The sequence below is a fragment of the Plecotus auritus genome (assembly GCF_963455305.1).
Source record: "Plecotus auritus genome assembly, chromosome: 5".
NCBI lineage: Eukaryota > Metazoa > Chordata > Mammalia > Chiroptera > Vespertilionidae > Plecotus > Plecotus auritus.
The window spans coordinates 151,297,309-151,319,108 of record NC_137776.1 but is presented as its reverse complement, the minus strand read 5'-3'; the positions used below and the strand labels follow the sequence as shown (position 1 = coordinate 151,319,108).

General features: G+C 44.6%; 1 protein-coding gene and 1 pseudogene across 4 annotated transcripts in view; both read left to right on the top strand.

Annotated features, from left to right (window-relative positions):
- FRMD3 (FERM domain containing 3) overlaps window positions 1-21,800 on the top strand; it is a 294,130-nt gene that overhangs the window by 96,751 nt on the left and 175,579 nt on the right. The window lies entirely within an intron of this gene.
- Window positions 9,673-21,315, top strand: LOC308249552 (importin-4-like; annotated as a pseudogene). Its single transcript has 3 exons — window positions 9,673-9,727; window positions 17,866-18,539; window positions 18,874-21,315. The product of its transcript is annotated as an importin-4-like (transcript).

Genomic DNA, 21,800 nt, shown 5'->3' with positions numbered 1-21,800 from the left:
GGAAACAAAAAGCCCCCTTGGATATTGTGGAGCAGGAGCTGGGATGGGCGTGGCCTCCCATGGATTGACACTAGTGGCCTCACGTGCACTGGTATGGAGTTCCTCTGGCTGATGTTCTCCTTTCCTGGTATCATTGTCATCATTCCTGACTCCAGAATGTCTCCTCTGTCATGACGATACCTGGGCTCATGCCAGCCAGAAAATGTCATAGCCTACAGGGTGGCTGGTGAGCCACTCTCCCACATGCATTACTGATCTTTGTTCCAGAGGAGTATTTCTTGAACTGTGGGCCACGGAGTGTGCCCACAGCCAAGGGTTCAGTGAGCCTAAGGGAGGGCGGTGAAGGATGAAGAATAAGACAGACCAAAGAGAATAAGCTGGGTCTAGATGGATCTTCTGTGCCTTGCTGAGGCCACAGAACAGATCCAGACTGCAAAGCTGATGCTTTATTTATAGTCAGGGACAAACAAGGTAATCTACAATGTTCTTGTAAGTTTCACTTGTTTTGGCAGCACTTGCTGCCCCTCCCACAGCCCATTAGCTACCCAGGAAAGATCTAGGGAGCAGTCACAAGATCAAGCTTTATGCTTAGAGGACTGTGCCCTCCAAGCTGGGACTTGTTTGCGACTTTGCCAGCAGGTCAGTCTGAGGCTTAACCCTATAACCGCTCCCTACAATGGAACACTCTCCCGGGGATGTTAGTGTGTAGGCAGCAAAGGAGTTTCTTGCAGAATTAAGTTTGAGAAATGTTGCAATATTTATTCCCTGCCCTGAGACTTCTATGAAGATCACAGTGCACATTAGCATATGAATGGCTCGGAGAAGTTGAGCAAGCAAAGAAGTGGGTTAGCCTTGTTGAACCCACTGTTTCCTACACTTATTTGACAGTGGAACACTGTGTTTGCATTACACTTACTAGCAGTTACTAATCCAGGTTGGGAAATAGAATTCTTCCTGGTGGCCTCCCTGATAGCAGCAAAGTGTCTTCGATGAATGAGCCAATGAATGTTCATGAGGCCGCGGCTCTCTGCTGTCACTGTAGTGGGGAGTTCACATGAATTCTCACATTGAAACTTCAAAACAACCCCCCAACTTGAATCTAAGGAAACTGAGGCTCAGATGAGGTAGGACACTTGTCTAAAGTGACACAGGTTGGAAATGTCAGGGTCAAAACTGTAGTCCAGGTCAACCCCAAGTCCAGTGTGGGATCCTCTGCCAGCTCTCTGGGGAGAGTTTTGGGTTCTGTCCATTAGACAGCAGCTGTTTCATCACAAAGCTTTTATGCTTTACTACTTAAACCAAAATAAATATCTCTGTCGGTAAAATATACATTGTGATCAGGAAAGAAGCTTTGAACCAGGTGAATCTGCACGGGATCCTTTTCAGCCCTTTCCTGTGGTGTACAGTGCCCACTGACACCTCTCTTACTTTGCTCCAGGAGCAGTGAGGACTCATTCATTCAGCCCTCTCCTTCCTGCTTTCCATTTCCCAGGGCTGGTGCCCCGCCTGTCCTCACTGATCTGCCATGTCCTCAGGCCCTTCCCCTGTGAATGATAATTCCGAATGGTACAGGAGAATGCAGCAGACACCTGCTGAGCATCATAGCCTAAGACTGAGCATCATAGCCTAAGACTGAGCATTGGCGTGAGATAATGGAATAGGATGGGCAGACAATTACCTGTATTACTAGTTGTTTGGTTCTCCGATAAGACTGGAAATTTCTGGGGTGCTCAGACTATTCTAGTTTATTTTTCCTGCTGCTTCTTTTTAGTTCTTGTCCCTGTTTGGCCAGGAGGGCAGAAGGCCAGGGCAGCTTCCTGTGCTGTTGATTCTGTTCTGAGTGTACTTTATCGAAGGGGTGCTTGTTAGTTCGTATTCTCAGGTTCCTCTTACCTGTCAAGAGGCAGAAAGATGTCACCTTCCTCTCCTAAAATTGGAACTTTATTGGATTGAGTTAGATGTGTTTTCCTCTAGCATTTAGGCAGGGCCATTAAATTGCTCCTTACTGTTGTTTGCTTCCCTGTTCTGTTAGTAACAATTAATTAGTTTTAAAGTCTTAGAGACTAAACTGGTAGGGGAAAATGTTCCAGCTTGTTTAGACTCTACCTTTCAGTCACTTTTATTGAAAGTGAGGGAAAAGGAGAATCACCTCAAAATGAAATTCACAGGTTATCTTCCAGCCTTCTTTGAGTCATCCAGCCCTCAAGTATTCATTTATTTTTCATCTGTAATGTGCAACATCTTGGACACTGGAAATCATCGTATCAAATCCTACCAGATCAAGCTTGTGTTCTATTCATGACTCCAGAGCCTCCTAGGATGTCAGAAGTTAGCATTTTTCTTCGGACTAGGCATATACTGGTGCAGGTGTCCTCAAACTACGGTCCATGGGCCACATGCGGCCCGCCGAGGACATTTATCCGGCCCCCCGGGTGCCGCTGCCTGTCCTGCTTAGCAGCCGACTCGTCCCGGGCCTGCAGTGCGCATAGGAATTTGTTCATAGTTTTTTTTTTAAACTATAGTCTGGCCCTCCAACGGTCTGAGGGACAGTGAACTGGCCCCCTGTTTAAAAAGTTTGAGGACCCCTGTACTGGTGTGCCACTGACTTGGACACCTTCGTTGTCACTGGTAAGGGGATTTTTGAGACTAAAAAACCACTCTCTGGTAACAGCACAGCCCCTCGAATGAATGAACAAATGAAGTATTATAAGGCCCTGCTCTGGATGTGGGATTTGGATAGATTCTCTCACTGAAACCTCAAAATAACTGAGGAAACTGGGGCTCAGAAGAGTTAGGGAACTTGTCTACAGTTATATGGGACATGACAGGGAGAGCCCAGATCAATCTTAAGTCCACTGTGGGACCCAATCGCTCCCCCGCTAATGAGAAGTGCAGTAGGGTGGGATCCAGAACCTTCCTCTGGTGGAGGGAGAACTAAGAATGGAGCTTTGAGGCAGCTGGCGTTAGGGGTTGTGGGTAGCAAGATCCTTTCCTTCATTTTTAGAAAACAAATCTTTTAAATTTGTTGCATTCATTTTTCCTGAAAAACTGGAAGTGGTTATGAGCTCATAGTTTCTCTCAGCCAGATTTAATGGTTTCAACACCCTGGCCCAGATACACTTTAAAAAGTGCAGCTGCCCAGCCCTGTCCCCAGAGGTCCCTGTCCTCTGCTTTTACAGAGCTCCAGGGGATTCCAATGTGCATCCGAGTTTGAGAACTGGTAGACCAGCAATGACTCGTTCTGCCCTTCTAACTCATTACTGCTCACCCAGGCTTCCTCCCCACCCCCACTTAGTTTTCCGAGATATCCCATGGGTGAGGAGGCGCTGGCCATGTGAGTTTTAATTATGTATGACCCTGGAGCCTTTACCTGACAATGGCTGGTTTCTAATTTCCATCTTAGCCTTGAATGCAGTCATCACTTTATTGCTCTCTCTTCCAATTTAAAGTTCTTTAAAAAAAAATAATAGTATGTTCCTGCTCTTATTTAATGCAGTGCTTTTAGTGGGGTGGTTTATGCATTTTTATATTTAGCAATGACTTTGAGACGGTGCAATTATTTGGTTTTAAGTTTCTCTTCCACAAGTGATAGCCTCATGAATAAGATATGGCTCCCTCCTCTCACCAGGCACTTCCTTGCTGCCCTGTACCTCTGGTTTCCCTTTGCTGTTTGGCCTGAGGACACTCAAATTCTCCATGGTAGGGGGAAATATTTAAGTCGCTTGACCTGTAGATAAATAAACCATCCTGTGATTGTCCAAGAAGCATGCTGCTGTTCTTAGAACTGGATTGATTTTGCCACAGTTGAGCTCTGTTAGAGCCACCCAATTAGTAATTAGTAAACCCTGGGCAGTGAACTGCTATTTACCAGCTGTGGGGATGAGATTCTGTCTCCAGCTTGCTTTGGGAAAACTGGAGTTTTCATGTTTGTCTGCCTCTGTTTCCAACTTAGTTGGCTGTGATTTGCTTGGTGATGACTTATCTCCAGCCAGTGTGGCTCCACATCCCTGTTGACATCTGTATCTTGTCACGTTTTAGTTTAACCTCCTTTGAATGCTTTTTGTGGGGTTGGACATTGATAAAACACGTGGGTGCAGTGTGTCTAAATTAGCTCTAGTGGTGGCTGCCCCTCCACTCTGGGCATTTCCAGTGCTGATGTTGTTTATTAGGCTGGAGGGTTTGGATATGCTACTCATTCAGTCACTATGCTGCCCGAGCTTCAGGGTGGGCTAGGAAGTCAAAATTATGGCATTACTTGGCTGCTTGGCTGTGTCATGGGCTTGGCCCCATAGAGGAGCTGGGGCACAGGAGACTGTGGTGAGCAATTACTGTGTTTATCCTTTCTGTTAATTACCCAAAGGTTTCCACAGACAAGTTTACTAATCCTGTTGTCTGGGAGGGTGGGAACAAAGTACCCAGCTTCAAAGTTTCTGAGGAATCTTGGATAACAGGGATTTGTGGAGCTGGTGTTAGCACTGGGAACTAAATCAAGCAGGACTGAACCTGTCCAGGTCCTGAGTCTAGGTCCTCCCTCATGGTTAAGAAAGAGAAGAAACCTTTTCAGAACCTGAAATTTGTTTGGACCAAGTCTGTTCACCTCATTCTACTCCTCTGTGTGGCATGTGTTTCCATAATCTGATTCTTTTTTGTTTTTTTTTTCAAAAATGTGTAAAGATTTATTTACTCTAATAAAAAGTTTAGACAAAAAGAAATGATTAAATACATTATGATGCAGTATTATATATCTTGTAAAAATCATGTTTTTGAATGATTTACACAAAAGGTTCATCATAAGATATTTTTTCTTACTTTTAAAAAGATATTAATGGTTTTAAAAATAATATGACATAGTATACATGGTATTATAATTTCAACTTTTTAATGAAAAATAATTAGTGCCTGAGAGTACAGAGTTGAGTCAAATGGACCACGTTTGAATACTGACTTCACCATTTAGTTATTAGTTAAAGATACGATATTGTACAAATTATTTAATTTATCTAAGTTTCATTTTTCTTCTGTAAAATTGACATAAGAGTAGTAGCACCTGCCTTATGAAGTTTTTATGAGAATTAAATGAGAGCATGAATTATTATTACAGTAAAAATAATTGAGGGAAATCAAGAAACATTAACAGTGATTTTTCTCTTTGTGATGGCACACATGAGTTTCTCCTTTAAAATTCCCATATTTTCTAAATTAGCTATAATGAAACTGTTATTTTATAATCCAAAATAGATATTATAATAAAAATTAATAAGACCAGAGTGAATTATCTCTTAAAGGACTGAAAAATGCTTTTAATGTAGATAAGCACATTCAAATTTATAGCATATAATTTATTTTTAATATAGTAAATATCCTTAAAGAAAACACATTTATCCAAGTTTTGTTTGTCAAAGAAATAAAAGTCAATTCATTAAACATTCTCACTTCTGAGAGTTTAGCTTTCTCACAATATTACTAATTTAGAACAAAGATGAAAATCAAGAAAAACCTGACCTCTGCCCACCTGAAATTTTTGGTTTGGTTACTTCTCTCCATATAGCAAGCACTCATTTAATGCAATTTGAGAATGTCGCTTCAGGTGGTTGTTATGGCTTTTAGTGGATGATAGTCCTGGAGAAGACACATAAATAGGAATGACTTCTGTCTCTTTTCTTATGGAAATAAAGTTTGTAAAGGGTCTGCTGGGGTCTGTCTTTCAACTTCTAGAAATGATTTCTAATGATTTCTCTATTGAAATGAAACCTCTATTTCAATTTCTTATGGAAATGATCACAAAACTACATTTAATCAAATGACCTTAACTCTATGCAATGCCATTTTAACCTGGTGTCTAATAAGATGTATTACTGACAATAGCTTAGAAGTAGGTGTTTTTTGTTTTGTTTTTTTGACTAGTGTCTTTATTCCCAAATTTTTGAGCGTTTTTTTCCCCTAGTGGTAGTGGAGACTGAGACCTAAGCATTACCCACACCTATCTGATATCTGAAAGTAAAACTTGCATCTTACTATCCAATGGTCCTTGAATGATTAAAAGCATCTCATATTTGCTAATCCCTTAGAAAACCATTTGAACTGTTTACTGTGATAAAAATCAGGAAATAGGATTTTGGGGGCCATGAGATCTCTGTGAGTAAACAATGCACTGTTCAAACTTAAGAAAACTTGGAGTGGAGTCCTCTAGCTCTTAGAGGCAGAAGACAAGGTGGCAGTACTCTAGTGGGCTGGCCCATCGTGGTCCCACAACTCCAACCTGTCTTGACAAGGCAGAAGTATGTGTCAGGTTTCAAAGTACGTGTCAGTCAGTTAAAATGTAATTAATTCAGGTACACCTTTATTTACCATGATGTGTGTCATAGATTACTATGCAATGTTCTATTTATTTTTACAAAAACAATTAGGAGATAGGAAATTCAGGAAGATCTCTTTTGGGAAACTTCTGATAAGTTTCTTGCAGGAATCTTTACTAGTACATTCTGCTCAGTGGTCTTTTGAGAACCAGCCAGAACTCTGTTTTAATTATCTTTTCCTCTCAGTGTAGAATTTATCCAAATCCCTGTGGTAATAATAGTTCTGAAGGTGATTTGTTTCCTGGCCAACCACAGTCAACAGGGACTTAACCACTGGACTTCCTGCTAAGGTAAAAATTGAGATACAATTTTAAAAAATGGGCCAGGTAACATCTTTTGGTTTGGTGACACCTGCCATTTTCTCCACAATTTCTGAAAGACATCTTTGTATCACTAATGCTTTGTTTTCTGGGCTCTTCCTGGCAAATACTTTCTTAAAGGATTAACATATTGAAGATTCTTTGCTTGAGAACCTCCTGGCTGGTAAATGCAAGTCTTATAATTCCTCTATCAGACTTAGGGTACTAGTTACTGATTAGCAGGGAGGAAAGAGGTAGGTGTCGACTTGCCTGTCAGCAATTAAAATAATTTTTTTTCAGCCCCTCTTGTTTATTTCACTGGTACTGGCATCTTTTTGGTGGACCAGATTCTTCCATTTTAAACATTCTTGCAAACATCCAGCATCTCTGCCTTCTTACTGCACAATTAGGCATTTTATAGTTATTCTCTCATATATGCCTTGTACGCATGCACACCTGTGTATGTAGAGAGATGTAAGAATGGCTCATAGGGAATCACCATTGAAGTTCAGTATGACAGAGGTCTGCTTGGAAATGATAAACTTCTAGACACTGTTTTAGGCTCCCAATATTTGCCCTTATCAGCTGTTGCACATTTTCTTTGCAATATTTTTATGAACTGGGATAGCTAGAAAGATTGGCTCTCAGAGTAGCTGGGTGGGATGCAGCATCTATTTAGGTAAGTGCTCAGAACATGCTGTATAAACTTGCTATTTCCCCTGATGAACATACTAAGATTTCTTTCTCAGAAATGTGTAGTGAACAGGTGTGCCCCAGAGTCCCAGTACTTTGGGCCCAACAGGATTGTAGGACTCAGAGCAAATATTTGAAATGAGATTTCCACCTTGTTACGGACTGAATTGTGTCCTCCTAAAATTCATATGTTAAAGTCCTAACCCCCGAGTACCTAACAATGTGACTGTGTTTGGAGATAGGACCTTTGAAGAGGTGATTAAGGTCAAATGAGGTCACATGGTGGGCCCTATTCCAATATGACTCATGTACTTACAAGAAATGGAGAGTAGGACACAAGACACACACAGAGGAAAGACCAGGTGAAGACACAGGGAGAAGACAGCTATCTACAAGCCAGAGAGAGACGCCTCAGAAGAAACCAACCCAGCTGACACCCTGATCTCAGACTTCCAGTCTCCAGGATTGTGAGACAATAAATATCTGTTGTCTAAGCTGCCCGGTCAGTGGTACTTCGTTATGGCAGTTCTGGTAAACTAACATACACCCTGGAAGGCAGTCTTTGTTTCCAGAAGAAGAGCATATTGTCTTTAGGTGTTTGGCCTAAACCAAAATGCAAATTCTTAAAGAAATAAAATGAAGAACAATCAAACCCACCTCTACTGACATGAAAACTTCATAGACAGGAGTTCTGTGTCCCTTAGGGGTCCCTGAGTAATTACAGGGAAGCCCACTGATGGCCATGTTGACTAACAGGGTCTTGCTAGCTCTGCTTGTCTCCTTCTGTTTGTTCTCTTTTGTTTGCCCCTAAGACTGGATGCTCAGACTCCTCATATTACAGGGTATTGAGGACCTGCTTGCTGCCTGAGTCACAGCAGTTGGTGGTTGTGAATGAGATGAGAGATTTCCAAGTGGTAACTGTGTCTTAACAGTCAAAGAATGGTCTAAACAGCTGGGCCTTAGGGATTTCAAGATTTATCTCAAGAGCCTAATTGAGAGTTATGATGCTGGTCAGTTTAAAGCCCATGATTAAGACTTTTCTGAATTAAAAAATTTGTTTTTAAATGAGTTGAACACACTGTAATTGATTAGATGGATAATAGGCAGTAGATTCTAGTACTTTCTCCCCCACCATCTGCTGACTTTATAGCTAAGAGATACAATTTCAGTTTATCCAAGGCAGCTGGCTCCCGGAGTGCAGCTTATAGACAGGTCCCATTGTTTAAGTCCTTTATTATCTCAATGTCACTTTTGTTTCTGTGACTTATGTGCACATTTTCCATTCCCAAGGAGTTTAGGCACATAGAGTGTCATACATTTACAGAACACTGGAAAAATGAAAAACACAAGGAAATCAAGGAAAAAGGCCTGGTGTTTGTCTATATTCTGGAGGAGGATTTGTCTGTATTAGAGAGAAAGGATGGAAGGAAGGAGGGAAGGAAGGAAGGAAGGAAGGAAGGAAGGAAGGAAGGAAGGAAGGAAGGAAGGAAAGGAGGGAGGGAGGGAGGGAAGAAGGGAGAGAGGGAGAGAGGGAGGGAGGGGAGATTGGAGTTTTGGGAAGAGCATGGAACAAGTGTCAGGATGCCCAGTTGTCATGGCCTTGCTGTGTAGTGCTGGGCATGTTCATTACAGTTTCCTCATTGGTCACATCTTCCTTTTACCCTATCAACCTAGCAAAGTTGTTGGTGTAATTGAAAGGAAAGCATATGAAAATAAAGAATGATGTGCCAATTGTACTTAATAGACTCCCCAGGAGTATAATCCCATTTCTAAGGCACCTCATTAATCTTTGGTAAGTTTTAATGTCCAGTGGGAGAGAACCTCTCAGAGGGAATGAAAGGCCACAACACTGGAGCAGTGTGTCCGTCAGAAAGAGCTGTCTATCATTGAATTGCCTCTGACAAAGATTAATCCTTTGAGTTTTGATTAGGACTTGGTGTGCTGGGGTAGCTTGAGCCTACTTTCTGAGAGCCTTCTCTCCCCAGGAAATGCTGAAGATCCCAGACCTCTTGGGAGAGTGAGAGGATTTGATCTTCTAGTGGGAGGAGTGACAATGACTTTGAGATCTTCTACTCTCCAGTAGCTAATAAAGCAGAGTAAAAGCCAGAACCCATCTGACCCCACTTGGAAAGATTGCTGGTTCTTAAACTGGCAGATGGGACTGAGGATTTGGATTTAGATCTGGAGGCAACTACGTGGTCTGTTGAGAATCCAGAAAGTGATGACTGGATGACACTACAGCCTCTAATCAGAACAGCCATTCTTTGCCAGCCCAGATAGAGAAGCTGTTGAATAATTCATGAGGATTGCCTTCAGCAATAACAATGGGAATGACCCAATCTGAAGTGCAAAGAATGGCAGGGAAGGAGCAGAGCCAAGGTAAGGATGTTGTTATGGCTGAATGTTTGTGTCTTCCTCAGATTCATATGTTGAAGCCCTAACCCAAAGTGTGGAGATGGAGCTTCTAAAAAAGTAATTAAAGTTAAATGAGGTCATAAGGGGGATCCAATAGGATAAATGTTTTTATAAGGAAAGAGACCAGAGCTCTCTCTTTCTCTCTCTCCTTGAGAGCCCCGAGGAAAGGTCATGTGAGGACATAGAGAGGAGGTGGCCATCTGCAAACTAAGGGGAGAGCCCTCACCACACGCCAACCCTGACAGCATCCTGATCTTGGACTTCTGGTCTCCAGAACTGTGAGAAAATAAATTCGTATTTTAGAAGACTAAGACAGATGCTTTGTGGAGGTCATTGCTGTGGTAAATGGGCACTCACTTCTTCTAAGATCTTCTGAGGATGCTTCAGATTGTCAGCTCAGAAGACATGAGGCAGGAGTGGCATTTACCATCTGCTCCTCTCTCCCACTGTCAAGTGTGAATCCTGGGAGGGTTAACTCTCCTTCACTTGTGTTCTGCACTGCACATGTGCACAGGCCTAGGTATCTCTTGGTTGCTTCTGTGGTCTTGGGGAAGCCCCAGGATGGAAGTAAGGATGCAGAGCATATGTGAGATTCGGTCAGTTTGAAACGAGCTGGAGCCTGCACAAATTTGGCTGAAATTAGGGGTGAGTCTGAGAACATGTGAGTTGGAACACCAGATGTGTCTGCTTGTGGATACCTGGAAGTGCTCCAGGCTGGGAGGTCACAGTTCCAGAGGCCCAGGATTAGGAGACAGGCAGTGAACAATTGAACAGGCTTAACTCTGATGGATGTCAAAGGCCAGAGTCAAGTAGCCAGAGCTTTGAGGAGTGTGTACACTCTTAAATGATGAATAAATGGACTCTAGATTCTCTACCGGACTCAATTTAATTTTTTCCTCTTCCTATCTTTTGGATTATGTCATGCAACCTTTTACTATTGCTACTTACCTGAGTAAGATCAATATCCAGGAATTTAACTTTTCCCTCTATTCACTGTGTTGGATGGGGGTCAGCTAATGAACAGTGAAATAAATGATGGTAGGCAGCAGAAAGGTAGCTAACAAAATGTCTAGAATAATAAACATTTTTTAAATGAATGAATAATTCACAAATGGAAACCAGTGCTTGGCCAACTGACCATATTTCTTCCTAGTTCAGGTCTTGAATTTTGTTCCTTTGGATTCCCTCCCACTCCAAGTTCCTTGTTTCATTTAGCATTTGTTTTTTGGACTATAAAATTATTGTATTTGATAAAGATAGCCATTATGAAGGCCTCTTTTTCCCCTAGCTTTATTGAGATATAATTGACATGTAACACTGTGTAAGTTTAAGGTACACAATGTGAAGATTTGATACACGTATATATTATGAAATGTTTACCACAATAAAATTAGTTAACACATCCTTTACCTCACATAATTACCATAGTGTTGTTATGGTGAGAACATAAAAGCTCTACTCTCACAGCAACTTCTAAGTATACATACAGTGCAGTATTGTTAACTATAGTCACCATGCTGTACATTAGCTCCCCAGAGCTTATTCATCTGATAACTGGAAGTTTGTACCCTTTTACCTACATCTCCCCATTTCCCCTAACCCCTGGCAACCACCTTTCTACTTTATGTTTATATGAGTTTGATGTTTTTAGATTCCACATGTAAGTGAGACCATACAGTATTACACTATTTGTCTTTCTTTGACTTATTTCACTTAGCATAATGCCCTGAAGGTCATGACTGCATCTTGATTTTAGGTATTTTCTGCTAACATTTCCATTTTGCTGGATTCGTTCATTAGATACTGTCTTATTGTTTTCTTAATTGCTTTGCTTTGCATTTCCATGGATAGCACCCCTTCTGGAAACCCTCAGCCCCCATCGTCCCATCAGAGACTTCATAGCTGATGACTTGGAAATCCATTTAGTGAAATCTGTCTCCTTGGCTTTATGGCAGGTGTGTGTGCAGATATGAAGTAGCCAGTACCATTGTAAGGGTCTTGAGTTGAGCAAGGGACATTAAAATCAATGTTCCATTAATTTTAATCCTCACTGAGCTTATTGATTCCAAATTTTAGAAGCATTTTCTCATTCCTTTCAGTTATGGTGTATGATAGAACAGATACTCCTGTTAATTGACTCCTTGGACAGGTCCTGGGGTTACAGCACCCTTACTTAATACACACAGAAATCTCTGTTCTTTGGTTTTAGTGGTTACTGACCAACCCCAAGTTTTAGCCATTCGACCATCAAATGCACATTAAAATAGAGGTAAGTGAAGGCCTATGTACTTCTTTACTTTTAGAAAACCACTCATCTATTAATTATTAGCAGCAGGAGTATCTTTCAGCTGGGAGGGACTTCAAAGAAGAATCCACTTCAATCCTGTCATTTTAATAGATGAGGAGTGAGAGGTCACAGGGGTTAAGTGAAGTGACTGGGTTACTCAACAAACTAGTAGCCAAGCCTCTGTTCAGAACCCACATGATCTAACTAAGTCCATTGCTGATCTGTAGGATGGGACATTCATGGAGTCAATGAGAGTGTGGGTGATACTGGGAAGAGCCACTTACTTTTACCCTCAAATTTTCCTTCATTTTTTTCCCACTACTTAAATTCAGGAAAGTCATTTAACATAGAGCAGACTGTCATGTATAGTATTGATATTTCTGAGTATTTGAACTTTAAACAGCTGCTGGGTGGTTCTCTCTCTAGGAGGTTTTATAAAGCTTATACATGTGTCATCATTATAAATTAGTTTATTATGAGAGGTGGGGCAATACTGAAATGACATATTTGTCTTTGTTGCTCATGTGAAGCTAATATAGCCTTTCATAGAGTAGTTCCATGCCTTGAATTTTACAGCACCTCCCTCTTAACAAACTCAGTGCGTCATTCATTAGGCTTCTTAGATCCCTTAGCTTGTGTTGTACTGAGTTGTGCTCATTCCTTTTAAAATTGAGAATTATTTTAAAAGTATTTAAGACATTCATAAATTACTATTTTAATGAGATATCATTTATCACTTAGCTGGATTAACAGAACACACAGTAAGTACATTATGTTGGCAAGGGGGCAGGGAAAGAGGATGCCCTCATACATGTCCAGCGGAAGTTAATTGTGTAACCACTATGGAGGATGCTTTTATAATATCTATACATACACATAAATATATACTCTTTGAATCAACAGTTTCATTTCTAGGAATTTGTGTTGTGGGTATTATTTTTTCTTTATATTTATTGTTGATACTATTGCAGATGTCCCCATTCCCCCCTTCCTCCTTTCATTCAGTCCCCTCCCCCTTCCCTTTGGCCATCAGCACCAATATGAAGGATCTCAGAGATTACCATTAAATGAAAATAGCAAGTTGCTACCATTTGTGTTAAAAAATGGGGAAGAACATAAGCATGATTACTTGTTTATATGGAATATCTCTGGATGTGTACATAAGAAATGATACTGCTTACCTATGGGGAGGGTTGCTGGGCTGCGGTGGGCAAGGGCAGGAAGGGGCTTTTTGCACTGGAAACCCTATTTTGTACCATTCCAAAATTTTAATTTAAAGTTTATTTTAGGGGGGAAAAAAGCACATATGGAATTGACTTCCAGTCTGCCCAAAGTTTTAAACGATTATTGAGCACACTGAGCTTCTGTTATTCTTGTTGTGAACTCTGTATGCTATGTACTGCATATGAACATACATAATTATATGTAATATTTAAATTTATACTCATTTATATGTGACTTGGCTGGTGACTAAAAGAAAAAATGATTTTTCTGCCAGCAAACTTGGTAAATTGTTGAGATTTTTAGTGTAGTCAAGGATAGTTATTTATCTTAACTTTATGTAAGTTTTTAAAAACATCCAGTATTTAAAACACACTCATGTCTATGTAGTTTTAAAATGTGTCAAACCACATATTGCTTAGGGATACATGAATTTGTAGTAAAAGTATAAAGAAATGTGAGGACATGATAAACACTAATTCAGTGGAGTCCATGGAGAGGGGGCATATGGGATGGAATTCAGGAGGGATGGCTGTATGGTTGTCACTGTATTTTTCTTTATCTTCTTGTGTATATCAAATCTCACATAGTAATCTAAAGAGTTAATATGTGTTTCTAACTTACTGCTGGGATATTACAGTCAGAGCTCTGTGAAATCACAAAAAGATGCAGAAGATAACCTTTACTTTCCTTGTTCTCCGTTGTCTCACTCCAGTACCTAGAACAGAGTCTGGCAGAGGGTGGGCCCCACAAAATGTTTGTGAAAACGAATGAATAGGCATAAAGGCCCTTGAGCTGCTGGGATGGTGGCTGATGGGTGGTGTGATCTTCGGGTGCATTATCTGTACCATGGGACCCAAGAAAATGGGTGATATAACTGATGATGTCTCCCACCTTTCAGATGGAGGGGAAAAGGAACCTTGGGAAGTTTCTCAATAATTGGAAATAAACATGAAATATAAATAGGTGATTGGATCTATGATAAAATTCAGTTCCCACCTGTACTCCAGAGCATACAGCTTGAAAAAGACTTTTTTATGGTTTGTGGTAAGACCAGATGTTTTCTTTATGTGTCATACTCAATGGCCCGCTTTATAAATTCTGTATATTTGGGAAACACAGCCAATGTGGGTGTAACTCTTGAGCCTGCCCTAGCAATGCTGTTGCTGTCTGTCATATATTTATTCCCAGCCCAGGAGCCATGTTGTATGGGAGCAACTGGAATGAGTGGCATTTACTACCGCCCACCGTCAGTAGTAGAACAACCTTTGCTTCTTTAGGGTAGCAGGCAGTCATGGCTCACATCTTTACTATTTAGAGATAGAATGAAAAGAGTGTGGGAAAATAATAAACAAGGCTATTGTACAACAGCTACAAAAGATGTGTTACTATATGGAGACAATAAGTGAATAATATGCTATTGTTGTCAGTTACCTCACCATATATAGCTAGCTAGAGCAGTGTTGTTCAACAAAAATATGATGTGAGCCACACATGTAATGTAAATTTTTCCAATAACTGAATTAGCCATCCATTTTTAAAATTAAATATTTAGTTCCTCAGTCTCACTAGCCACACTTCAAGTGCTCAATACAGTGCGAAGCTGCAACTTATTCATACATTTCTATATTAGATTCCTTTTTCCTAATTCCAAGAATCAGTTTGTCAATATGTTTTTGAGAGTATATAATAAAGATTAGATATATTCTTACTCTTGAGTCAATTAGAAATGAATAAAACAGATGTATATATTGCTTTGGGTTACATTAGTTTTCTGTGTGAGTCTTTGCAGCTATTTTGATGAACCTAATTCTGAGAATTCAGATATAAGATCCAAGATTTAAGGTGAATAAAATTCTGGGTGATAATTCTTTCACATATATACTTAAGCTCAGATAAAAAAAAATCCAAGAAACTCTTACCTTAAGAAGTAATATCTAACTTTCCAGTTTTCAGAGAAAAATATATTTGGGCACGAGAAAGAAAGAGTCCATCCACAAAAAATAAAATGGAACTTCAAAAAATATAGAAATGTAATTTCATGGCTTATATGAATCTCACAAATTCATTAATAAGGGGTGGGTAATTTAGCTGCTGAATCTGAACTAGTAGAATTTGAAATTGAACAAACCAATTCGAGTGTAGATTTTGTTCCAGATTTTAGACACCTTCTATGTCACGTAGGACGATGTTGATGTAGAGATGGACAGCCGTTCACGTCCAAGGTCCAAGTGGCTAGGACAGAACTGCTGGAGGAAAGCCCAGGGATGTTCCCCTTGCTCCCCATCAGCGTGGCTGCTAAGAGCCCAAAGAAAGGGGGCCAAGGCTCTTGAGTGTTCCCATCTCCCTGCTGGTATCTTGTGAGGACGAATCAAGTCCTGGGCAATGGACTTAAACTCACAAACTACCCAGAATTCACGGGGGATCCCTGAAATAGTTATTAATAATGTACAGACACCCTGACAGGCTGTTTCATCTGTCAGAGTGAGGCGCAGGGAAGGCACCAACGCTGATGGGAATGCGCTTTTGTGGGGCTGACCCTGTGAACCACTCTCATTCAGCAGTGGAGCAGCTCGCTCTTCTTACCTCATCCCTGCCAGCTGCCACTTCGCTCTCCTGCCGGTGAACCTTCACGCTGACTTCACAGCGCATCTCATCAGAAGCTAGCCATGGTGTGTCTGTGGAAGGTTCACATCAGCATTCCTGTCAGGCACTCAATTGGGCTGACAGCAGCCCACACTCCATGGTGGTTCTGACAACCACCCGGGCAAGGTAGTCCTTGTTCCCCATTAACGTGGAACATGATGGGAGTAGTCAGGGTTTACACGTGTGCGCTGTGTGTATTTGGGTGCGTGTGTATGTGTGCATTGAGGCAGTTTAATATTGTCTTCTATGGCTCTTAAAAGAAGTTCCAAAACTAGCCTTTCCGATAAGCACATGCATATAATGGAAAATAGGGAAACGCACAAAGGACAATATAATCTCCCTTTATCTACCTCTTCAAAATAATCACTGAAGGAGCCCGTCTTCCTCCAGTATTCAAAAATAATCCTTTATGAAAAAGTCCACGGACTTTGTTTGAAAGGTAAGGTGTGTGTGTGTGTGTGTGTGTGTGTGTGTGTGTGTGTATGTGTATGTAATTACTTTCCCCATCATAAAAACAAGCAAACCTATTGCTTGTAGCTTAGGGGACCTGAGCTCAGTGCTCTTTGGATTGAGGATAATTTGGCGATGGGTTGCTTATGCCACAGAGCTTCTATACATACCATTTTTCATCTGCGGGGCCTTATTAAATGGGCATTCATTAAAGCCTCATTGTCTACATTTTATCCATTTGAAGAGATTGCCCTCTACACATCCAATTGGAAATGGTGCTTTTTACACTGCTTCCACTTTGAATTATCACCCCATTGCAAGCTTTCTGATGTCCCTGTGGCTGGCTCTGGCCCTTGAGTTCAGCATGGTGTTTTTCCAGAAAGTCGGTTTCTTACAGTTCTGTTTCTCCTGCCCACGGCAACGGGCAGGTGGGCTTTGCAGCAGCAGCCGTGGCCGATCAATACCTGACCTGGTGGCCACCGAGACCCCGGCTCCCATGGCCTGGAGGCCAGCCCTCCCATTCTGGGGAGCTGAGGCTCTTTGTTTCAGGCTGCCACGTGGGGACCTGCAGTTCCAAAGAGGAGGAGGAAGAACGCTGGTGCTATGCATTCTGTCCATAATTGCCTTTTGGGCAATGGTCTTGGGAAGAAAACACGAAAAAATAAATGTAAAAACTGAGGGTGACAGTTGGGGTCTCATTAGCTTAGTGGCTGTCACAATATATCTAGGAAAGAGGCTGTGGCATGTGGCAGACTGTCTGAGGAGCTGAAACTGCATGTGTGTGTGTGAGTGTGTGCACAGACTGCACGCCTGGAGGTGGGGCAGGCATTTCAGGCTTTGCCATATAATTTACTTGCTTCAGCTTTTAAAAAAATTGTCAGGTTGCATCAGCCTTGGGGTGTGTGTGTGTTATGGGTGCTTCTCTGAATCTCTTTAAATTTCAGCTTAGGCTTTGTAGAGGGGCATTCACTGGAAGAATAAACATGTTATGGCTTTAAAAAAAAACTGCGGCATAAAATACATACAGTAAATGCCTCCAGTGCAGTCTTCAGAGAACAGCCTGACTGAAATGAGAGCATTTCTATACACTAGAGATCCCCGGCGGTGATCTGAGCGTTGTAGGAATACTTCAGTGAGCCACAGCCCTGCCCTTCCTTACCCCCGGATCTTCTTACAAAGCTCTGAGAGGAAGTCTGTGCCTTGGTTACTATTTCCACCACCAACAAAAGTGGTTTTAGAGCTGAGATGTGTGTGCACCTCTTTTCACCTCGACGAAGCTGAGGTTGGCAAACAGTGGGTGACGTCATGGGGGTCAGCAGGGCCCGAGCGAGATGGATGGCCATTTGTTGTCTCAAGATTCCTAGACTGGGAGCGCCTCCGCGTGCTGTCCCTCCCACCTCCCAGCCAAGCAACGGCTGCTCAACGGCTGCTTTGGAGTCCAGGGCCTGGAGCAGATCCTGGAGCAGATCCCGTGGGACTTGTTGCTGCGGGACATGAGCGCATCCGCATCCGCGGGCCACCGAGCAGCTGCAGACTGTCCTTCGACCCGCCGCACTGGCACTGCCCGCGCTCTGCGACCTGCTGGCCTCGGCGACCAATCCTCAGACCCGCCGGTGCCAGTTCGCAGGCAGCCTTGCGGCCCTGCAGCGATGGAGTGCCCGCTGGCGGAGGCTGACGGTGGAGCACGGAGCACCGGGAGAGCCTCAATCCCTGGTGCTGATGACCCCAGCGAGAGACAGCTCACAGTGTGAGCCTTAGCCTGGCCCAGCTCTCAGCCTCTTTTTCGGAAGGAAGGCTGGAGGCCTGGCTTCAGCCCATGCAGCTTCCTCAGCACAGTCCCCATAGTCCCCACATCCCTGAGAGAGACGGGGCTATGCTGCTAAGTGTAGCAGTCACCTCCCGACCCAGGGCCTTCTGACCCCACCACTGGGAGCTTCTTCGGCTTCTGAAGACCGTTGGTGAGGTGGGTTTGCCTGGACTTCTCTTCTACTCCTTGCGCTCTGACCACCCTGGTCCCTTACCTTGGCGCCGATGACATGGTGCCTCCAACACGGATGTTAGTGCCCAAGCTCACCACCGCCTTGCAGACTGATCTCTGTAGATGAGACAAAGGCCTGTGAGGCCCTGGAGGAATTGCTGGATTCAGAGATGCCTGTCATTGAAAGGTCCGGAGTGGGCCAGTGTCCCGCACTTGTGACATGAGGCCAGAATGTATCAAAAAAGATTTTATTCTGACCACCTGGGTGCAGGTGGGCTGAGACCGAGAAAAGCATCAGCGAAGAGAGCAGGGAAAGAGAGGTTTTTATTAATCTTTGCTGGCTGCAAGCTGCTCCGTTGACGTAAGGGTCCGGTTGGTCATTGGTTCCTCCCATGCCAGGTGTCTTCTGGTTATCTGAGCTATGCTGTGCTCAAGGCTGCAAGCTTTCTGCAAGATACCTGCTTAGCACCATAAGTCTTTCTTTGCCCCGTTTTATTCTCTTTAACCCTTTCAGTCATCACCTCCCAGCTCTCTGAGATCCCCACATTCTGCCTCAGGGTGGCTCGAGACGTGGCTCTGGGTGGTGCAGTACATGTACGTATGCTCTGCAGCCTCACTTTTTTGGTCAGAGTCAAGAGCAAGGCCTTACTGAAGAATCATCTCCTGCCCACCTTGCTGTACACCCTTTCCCCCATTATGACTGCCGGCCTGCCTTAGGCCAGCTGAATCCGGAGGACTGGGAATCAGAGGAGAAAGAACTGGAGATTGGCCTGGTAGGAGAGACACCCAAGCACTTTGCTGTACAGGTTGTGGACATGTTGGCACTCCATTTGCCCCCCAAGAAGCCCTTTAGCCCGCTAATGCCCATGCTGGAAGAGGCCTGGCAGAGTGACAACCCACACCAGCGCCAGGCTGGGCTCCTGGTGCTGGCTGCGCTGTCCGATGGTGACCACATCAGGCAGAGACTGCTGCCCCCACAACTGCAGATTGTGTTCAAGGGCTTGGAGGATCTGTTGTGCGCAATGCTGTGCTGCTTGCCCTGGGCCAGTTCTCAGAGACCCTATGGCCTCCTATCAGCAGCTGTTAAGGGGAGGGGATGCCACTGCTCCTTGCTGAGCTGAAGTCAGTGTCTTTTGGGCACACACACCACCTAGCCAGGGCCTGATATGCCCTTGAAAATTTCGTGGAGAAGCTAGGGCCGAAAGTGCAGCCCTACTTCCGGAGCTTATGGAGTGTATGCTGCAGCCCCCAGGCCAAGGAGCTGGCTGTGAGCACCCTGGGGGCCATTGCCACGGCTGCCCAGGCCTCCTTGCTGCACTACTTCCCCACCGCCATGGAGCACCTGCGGGACTTCCTGGTGCTAGGCCATTTGGTCCTTCAGCCTTTGCGGATCCAGAGCCCGGAGACACTGGGGGTGCTGGCACGAGCAGTGGGGGAGACCGTGAGGCCCCTGGCTGAGGAATACCGCCAGCTGGGCCTGGGCCTATGTGACCAGGTAGACGACCCTGACTTGAGGTGCTGCACATGCAGCCTGTTTGCAGCCTTATCGGGGCCGATGGGTGAGGGCCTGGTACCCTACCTGCCAGAAATCCCTACACTCATGCTGTCACTGCATTCCACTGAGGGCATTGTGCCTCAGAATGACAGCAGCAGCTCCTTCCTTCTGTTTGATGATGAGAGCGATGGGGTAGAAGAGGAGGAGCTCATGGCTGAGGACGAGGAAGAGGAGGGTAACTCGGAGATCTCAGGGTGCAGTGTGGAAAAGGCCTTCTTTGATGAGAAGGGAGACACCTGTGCTGCCCTGGGTGAGATCTCTGTGAACGCCAGTGTGGCCCTCCTTCCCTACATGGAGAGTGTCTTTGAAGAAGTATTCAAAGTTCTGAAGTGCCCCCACCTGAATGTGTGAAAGGAGCCCTTGAGGCTCTGGGACAGTTCTGCTGTGCTCTGCACAAGGCCTGGCAAAGTGCCCCTCAGAACCCAACACTGCTGCTCTGCAGGCCACCCTGGCCCAGGGGGTGCCGTCCTACATGCAGGCAGTAACCGGAGAGTGGGAGCGCCAAGTGGTGATGGCTGTGCTGGAGGCCCTGACGGGGGCTGCGCAGCTGAGGGACCCTCACCTGCAGCCTCCTGGGCGCCTTGCTGAGCTCTGCAACATGCTCAAGGCCGTGCTGCAGAGGAAGAGCCTGTCATTGAGGAGAAAGAGGGGGACTAGGACCAGGCTGACAATGACGCCGTGTTGCTAGAGTACGCCCGTGAGGCCATTCTTCCCTGGCAGCTGCGAGGGCGAGACACTTTTGCCCCCTTCTTCGCTGGGTTCTTGCCATTATTGCTCTGCAAGACAAAATAGGGCTGCAAATAGAGAAGCCCTTTGCAGTGGGAATGCTGATGGACTCCATTCAGGGCCTGGGTATTGCCTCAGCCCAGTTTGTGTCCTGTTTGCTCCCCGTGCTGCTGAGGCCGCGGGGAAACCAACCTTGAAGTGCAGAGCAATGCCATCTTCTGGCTGAGCATGGGGGCTGCCCTGTCCAGGAATACTTCTCCAAGCTGGTGGGGCTTCTGTTGCCCATGTGGGCATGGGAGCGCCAGGATCGTGCCCATGATAACATCAGTGGGGCGCTGGCCCACCTACTGATGGCCAGGTCCACAAGGAAACTAGAGCCCCAGGTGCTGACTGCTCTGCCGCACACCCTGCCACTGAAGGAGGACTTGGAGGAGTGGGTCATCATAGGCTACCTCTTCAGCCTCCTGTACCAAGGCAGCCCTGACCAGGTTGTAGATGTGGCTCCGGAGCTCCTGAGCATCTGCATCCTCATTCAGGCTGATGACAAGATCCCACCAGACGCCAAGGCCACACTGCTGCTGCTCCTGACCTTCTTGGCCGAACAGCACACTGACAGCTTCCACTCAGCACTGGGCTCACTGCCTGGCGACAAGGCCCAGGAGCTTCAGGCCATCCTGGGCCTCACCTAGACTGTGGGCTACAGCTGGGCCAGAGAGAACAGCCTGCCTGGGCCCCAAGACCCCCTCTTAGCCCAGTTCCACCTCATGCCTTACTGGATTCTGGAGTCCCAGCCCAGCTTGCTGCCTTAGGGAGCTGACTCTAGGGCTGGATCTCCTGTGTTGCGGGACAATACAAATGGACCTGTGACAACATCTATAATAATAAAAGCATAATATGCTAATTAGACCGGACAGCCTAACGACCTTCCGGATGTCATTCTGGACGTCTTTCCGGACGAAGCTGTGGTGACAGGGGCCAAAGCAGAGGCAGTTAGGGGTGATCAGGCAGGCAGGCGAGTGGTTAGGGGTGATGAGGCAGGCAGGCAGAGGTGGTTAGGGGCGATCAGGCAGGCAGGCAGAGTGGTTAGGGGCAATCAGGCAAGCAGGTAGGCGAGCAGTTAGGAGCCAGAGGTCCTGGATTGCAAGAGGGTGCAGGCCGGGCTGAGAGACACCCC